Source organism: Hemitrygon akajei, chromosome 5 (genome assembly GCF_048418815.1).
Source record: "Hemitrygon akajei chromosome 5, sHemAka1.3, whole genome shotgun sequence".
Lineage (NCBI taxonomy): Eukaryota > Metazoa > Chordata > Chondrichthyes > Myliobatiformes > Dasyatidae > Hemitrygon > Hemitrygon akajei.
In genome coordinates, this window is record NC_133128.1 from 49,184,675 (window position 1) to 49,191,965 (window position 7,291).

The window sequence follows — 7,291 nt, forward strand, 5'->3', positions numbered from 1 at the left end:
AACTGTCAACTGACATCTTTTGTAAACCTCAGTTATCTTGACCATACCTCTTCCCACCCTGTCTCCTGTAAAAATGCTATTCCCTTTTCTCAGTTCCATCCTCTCGGTCGCATCTGTTCCCAGGATACAGGTTTTTCTTTCCAGGACATCAGAGATGTCCTCCTTCAAAGAACAGGGTTTCCCTTCTCCACCATTGATGCTACTCTCACCTGCATTTCCTCCATTTCCCAAATATCTGTGCTCATCCCATCTTCCCGCTGCCTTAGAATTCCTCTTGTCCTTGCCTACCGGCCTCCACATCCAACACATTATCCTCCACAACTTCTGCCATCTCCAAAGGGATACTACCACCAAACATGTCTTTACTTCTCTTCCCTCTTTCTGCAGGGATTGCTCCCTCCGTAATTCCCTCATCTATTCATCCCTCTCTGCTAATCTCCCTGCAAGCAGCCAAAGTTCTACACCTGCCCATTCACCTCCTCCTTCACCTCTGATCAGGGCTCCAAACAGTCTTTCCCAGTGAGGCAACACCTGACCTGCAAATCTTCTGGGGTTGTCTATTATGTCCAATGCTCCCAATATGGCCTCCTCTACATTGCTGAGACCCGTCGTAAATTGGGGGACTGCGTTGTCGAGCACATCCGCTCCATCCGTCAAAACCGGAGCTTCACGGTAACCAAACATTTTAATTCACATTCCCATTCCTGTTCTGATATGTCACTCCATGTCCTCCTCTTGTGCCAAAATTGGGCCACCCTCTAGCCTCCAAACTAATGGTATGAATATTGATTTCTCCTTCCAGCAAAAAAAATTCTCCCCTTCCCCTCTTTTTCTATTCCCCATTTTGGCCTCTTACCTCTTCTCACCAGCCTATCACCTCACTCTGAGTCCTTTTTCCCGTGGTCCACACTCCTCTTCCTCTGTGATTCCTTCTTCTCCAGCCCTTTACCTTTCCCACCCACCTGGCGTCACCTATCACCTTCTAGCTATCCTCCTTCCCCTCCCCCACCCTTTTTATTATGGCATTTTACCCCTTCTTTTCTAGTCCTGAAGAAAGATCTCGGCCCAAAACATTGATTGTTTGTTCATTTCTGTAGATGCTGTCTGACTTACTGGGTTCTTCCAGCATTTTAGTATGTGAGAATTTTTAATTTTGACTTTTACCTCCCCTTTATACAAAGGTATCACTACATTTAGATCCTTAATTTTTAGTGATTGCTTGCCTAAAAGGTCTGCCACTTCATTTTCTTCAACCCCAAAATCAGCAGGGACTCATAAGAAGTGTATACGTAAATGTAGACCCTGCAGCTTCAACAGGTGTTGTCCAATCTCAGAAGAATGTCTGGTTTACAATTTGAAGTACCGGTTTTAATAGATGTCAAAACTGTGAATGAATCAGATCACAGAAATACATAATCAGGGTGTTCTTCTTCAGCACACTTGAAGGCTAAAATGGCAGCAACCATCTCAGACATGAATATTGATACTTCGATAATCTTTTCTTTATAGTCACCTGAATCTTCATCTTGACCTTTTCTTGCAGGCTTAAGTCAACCACAGGCAAAGAGAAATTCCATGGAGGAGCAGCAGAAATAGGTATACTGGGACCATATTCCACATTGAACAACCCTAGACTTTGACTTAAATTAAAACTTATTCCTAACTAGGATATGACTTAGGTGATATAAAACAGGGTATAAGCTGTTGGTGGAACATACTTGAAGGGCCCATTTGTACCTGTTCCTATAAAATCTTCAATGCATGCATTTGCTCATTGTGAGTTGATGACAATCTAGTCAGGGCATATTGAAAACTGGTGAGCCATAGGACAAAACACTGAAAATGGCTCCAGTATTGAGAAATAAGCAGAGGAAGGAGGAAAAAAGAGAGTGATAAGAATGAGTGAATTCAATGTCCATTTAAGTATAGAACTTGTGAACAGGAAGGGGTAACTATGTAGTGTTAGGCATTTTAAACCTTATAAAGCATGTTACATAACTGGTGAAATGCAATTCCATGCAATAATTGTTTACATTCCTGGCAAAGTGAATGATAATCCATTTTAGTTCATGTCATTCAGGATGAGACAGTATCATTTTTAATTGAATATTTGAGCATTGATGTAGAAACACCTGAGAAGCAATTTTAGAAGTGTAGGATAGTACTTTTGAGAATCAAACAGAGCATTGACAAAAGTGGGCCAACAATCTGTCTCAGTTCAAAATATCAAAGATTCAAAGCACATTTATTATCAAAGAACGTATACATTACACACCTTGAACTTCATCTGCTTATAGGCAACCACAAAGCAAGAAGCTCGAATGACCTAATTAAAAGAAGGCCAAAAAAAAACCACTACACAGAGAAAGAGAGAGAGAAAAATATATATTCCTTGCTAATGTTTACCGGTTGTACAATTATGTGTATTAATAATTGTCAAGACATCAAATATCTTCATTCTGATTTTTTTTCCTAAACCGCTCCTTATGTTTAAGAGCTCTCTTAAATCTATATATTTTTTAAACAAATCTTTGGCCACATCCTTGAAATTTTCCACTCCTGGTCAAATGACTTTCCAATTCAAACACTCTCAACCACTTCTTTGAAGTATATTAGGTGATTTTGTTACACCAAATGAATTATGTAAGTGTGAGATGTTTTTTTTGTTAAATTAACTGGCAATGTGAGTCTCTAATTAAACCAGGGTCTGTGTCTCTTCTTCTTCATTTTGTTCTGCCGTTGACCATGTTCCATCTCATTGAACACCGAGTTCTGCAGCTGACTATTCATGTTTCATCTAAACACTTTCAATGTTTGTTATTTTCATTGACTGGTTTTGAACATAGTTGAAAAAAACATGCATTGGCTTGTTACTTTTTAAAATGTGTTACCTCTGGAGGAACATTCAGTTGTCATGCATAAGACCATAAGATACTGGAACAGAATTAGGCCATTTGGCCTATCACGTTTGCTACACCATTTCATCGTGGCTGATCCAATTTTCCTCTCAGCCCCAATCTCCTGCTTCTCCCCATATCCCTTCATGCCCCAACCAATCAAGAATCTATCAACTTCTGCCTTAAATATACAAGACTTGGCCTCCACAGCTGCCTGTGGCAAAGAATTCCACAGCTTCACCACTCTCTGGCTGAAGAAATTCTTCCTCATCTGTTCTAATAGGATGCCCCTCTATTCTGACACTGTGTCCTCTGGTCTTAGATTCTTCCTCCATAGGAAGTAACCTCTCCACGTCCACTCTATCAAGGCCTTTCACCATTTGATAGGTTTAATTGTGGTCACCCCTCATTCTTCTGAATTCTAGTGAATACCGGCCCAGAGCCATTCTCACATGACAAGCCATTCAATCCTGGAATCATTTTCATGAACCTTCTTTAAAGGTCTTCAAGGTCAGCACACCCTTTCTTAGATAAGGGACCCAAAACTGCTCACAATACTTGAAGTGTGGCCTCACCAGTGTTTTATAAAGCCTCAACATTACATCCTCACTTTTATATTCTCATCCTCTTGAAATGAATGAAAACATCACATTTTCCTTCCTCACCACAGACTTAACCTGCAAATTAACCTTTTGGGAATCCTGTTCAAGAACTCCAAAATCCCTTTGCACCTCAGTTTTTTTGTAGTTTCTCTTCATTTAGAAAATAGTCAACCCTTTAATTTCTTCTACCAAAGTGCATGACCATATACTTCCCAACACTATATTCCATCTGCCATTTCTTTGCCCATTCTCCTAATCTAAGTCCTTCTGCAGCCTCTCTACTTCCTCAAAACTACCTGCCCCTCCACCTATCTTTATACTGTCTGCAAACTTAGCAACAAAGCTATCAATTCCATCATCCAAATCATTGACATATAATGTAAAAAGAATTTGTCCCAACACAGACCCCTGTGAAACATCACCAATCACCAGCAGGCAAATGGAAGAGGCTCCCTTTATTCCCACTCTTTGGCTCCTGCCAATCACCTTTCCTGTAATACCATGGGCTTGTACCTTTTAAGCAACCTCATGTGTGGCACTTTGTCAAAGGCCTTCTAAAAATCCAAGCACACAACATCAACTGATTTTCCTTTGCTTATCCTGCTTGTTATTTCTTCAAAGAATTCCAACAGATTTGTCAAGCAATATTTTCCCTTGAGGAAACCATGCTGACTATGGCCTATTTTATCACGTGTCTCTAAGTACTCTGAGATCTTATCCTTAATCATTGACTCCAACATCTTCCCAACCACTGAGGTCAGATTAACTGGCCTATAGTTTCCTTTCTTCTGCCTCTCTCCCTTCTTGAAGAGTGGAGTGACATTTGCAATTTTCCAATCTTCTGGAACCATCCCAGAATCTGGTGATTCTTGAAACATCAATATAAATACCAATACAATCTCTTCAGCCACCCTTTTTGGAACCCTGGGGTGTACACCATCTGGTCCAGGTGACTATTGATCTTCAGATATTTCAGTTTCCCAAGAACCTTCTCTCTAGTAATGGTAACTTCACACACTTCATGATCCCTAACACCTGGAACTTCCACCATACTACTAGTATCTTCCACAGTGAAGACTGATGCAAAATACTTATTGAGTTTATCCACCATTTCGTTGTCCCCCATTATTACCTCTGCAGCATCGTTTTCTAGTAGTCTGATATCCACTCTCACCTCTCGTTTCCATTTATATATATCCGAAGAACCTTTTGGTATCCTCTTTAATATTATTGGCTAGCTTACTTTTGTTTCCCATCTTTACCTTCTTAATGACTTTTTAGTTACCTTCTTTTGGTTTTTAGAAGCTTCCCAATCCTCTAACTTCCCATTAATTTTTCCTCTATTCTATGCCCTCCCTTTGGCTTTCATGTTGGCTTTGACTTCTCTTGTTAGCCAATGTTGTGTCATCTTCCCTTTAGAATACCTCTTCCTTGTTAGTATGTATATATCCTGGCCTTCCGAATTGCTTCCAGAAATTCCAGCCATTGCAGCTCTGTCGTCATCCCCGCTAATGTTCTTTTCCAATCCTCTCTCATGCCCCTGTAATCCCCTTTACTCCACTGTAATGCTGGTACATCTGACTTCAGCTTCTCAAATTTCAAAGTGAATTAGATCATATTATAATCACTTTCCCCTAAGGGTCCTGCTACCTTCAGTTCTCTAACCAATTCTGGTTCATTGCACCCAATCCAGAACAGTTGATCCCCAAGTGAACTCATCCACAAGCTGCTTTAAAAAGCCATATCGTAGGCATTCTAGAAATTCCCCTTCTTTGAATCCGGCACCATCCTGATTTTCCCAATCTATCTGCATATTGAAATCCCCCATGACTGTTGTAACTTTGCCCTTTTGGCGTGCATTTTCTATCTCCCACTGTAATTTGGAGACCACATCCTTCCTACTGCTTGGAGTCTGTATACAACTCCCATCAGGGCGTTATTTCCCTTGCATTTCCTCAGCTCTATCCACAATGATTCAACACCCTCTGACCCTATGACATCTTTTCTAATGATTTGATTTCATTGTTTACCAACAGAGCCAAGTCACCCCCTCTGCCTTACTGCCTGTCCTTTCGATACAATGTGCATCCTTGGACATTAAGCTCCCAGTTATAATCTTCTTTCAGCCATGATTCAGTGATGCCTACAACATCATACCTGCCAATTTGCAACTGTGCTGCAAGTTCATCGATCTTATTCCGTATACTGTACACATTCAAATATAACACTTTCAGTCCTGTATTCACCCTTTTCAATTTTGTCTATCTTTTACATTGCAACTCATCCCGTTGACTACAATTTTGCCCTCTCAACAGCCTCTCCTCACCACACAGTGCCTCTGTTTGTAAATCAGTGTAAATTTCATGTGCAAACCACCCCTTCTGTACAGGTCCCATCTTCCCCGGAAGAAAGCCCAATGATTAAAACTCTCATGCCCTCCTGCCTACACCGTGCCCTTAGCCACGTATTAAACTGTATAATCTTCCTAGTTCTGACTTCACTAGCACGTGGCATGGGTAGTAGTCCAGAGATCACAACCCTAGAGGTTCTACCCTTTAACTTAGCACCTAATTCCCTGAACTCCCTATGCAGAACCTTGTCACTCATCCTATCCACATCATTGGTACCGACATGGACCACAACCTCTGGCTGTTCTCCCTCCCACTTAAGAATGCTGGGGACTTGATCTGAGATGTTCTGCGCCCTGGCACCCAGGAGGCAACCTCCTGTCAGTTCCCCTAACTAACAAACCCCTATCATCACAATGTGCTTCTTCTCCCCTCTTCCCTTCTGAGTCACAGAGCCAGACTCAGTGCCAGCAGTAACTAATAAAAGAATCTCAATAGTCCATTTGGCTAATCCATGTTAACATTTGCTTTTTAAATGAGGAGTGTCCTCATCATAAAGACCCGTACTATCACTTCATTCCTTTTCCTTTCAGTTTCTAATATGGTTCAAAGTAAATTTAAAAGTGAATTTATTATCAAAGTATGTACAGTATACTGTATGTCCCTATATACTACCCTGAGATTCATTTTTTTCCAGGCATTCACAGTATTATAAGGAAATGCAGCAGAATCCTGGTTAACTGCATACAAAGACTGACAAACAATCAACGTGCAAAAGGCAAACTGCAAAAATGCAAAAAAAAAGAAAAATAGATAGATAGATAAATAAGTAAATAAATACATACATACATACATACTGAAAACAGGAATTAGAGAGTCCATATTCTTTAGTGTTAATAATGAGGATCTTTGATCATTAACTTCAGCTTCACAATTCTCTGGCAGTAAGTCCCAGAATACTGCAGACACAGAAGTCTTGGACGAGATGCTGTTAAAGGTTCTATCTTTTAGGTATGTACTGTATTTAAACAATGTTTCCTTTCACTTCTTAGATGTAAAAGATGCTGATAGCAAAATTTTAAAAGAGGGTTACCACTGGTCTGCCAATTAGAGATTAGCTTTATTTGTCACAGGACCATCGAAACATACAGTGAAATACATCATTCGTGTTAATGACATACACAGTCCGACAACGTGCTTAGGGCAGCCTGCAAGTGTTTCCGTGCTTTGAGTGCCAACATAGTGTGCTCAGAACTTACTAACCTTAACCCTAACTCGTACATCTTTGGAACGTGGGAAGAAACTGGAACACCCAGAGGAAACCCACGCAGTCATGATGACGTACATCTTTGGAACGTGGGAAGAAACTGGAACACCCAGAGGAAACCCACGCAGTCATGGTGAGAACGTACAAACTCTTCACAGACACTGATAGGAATTGAAT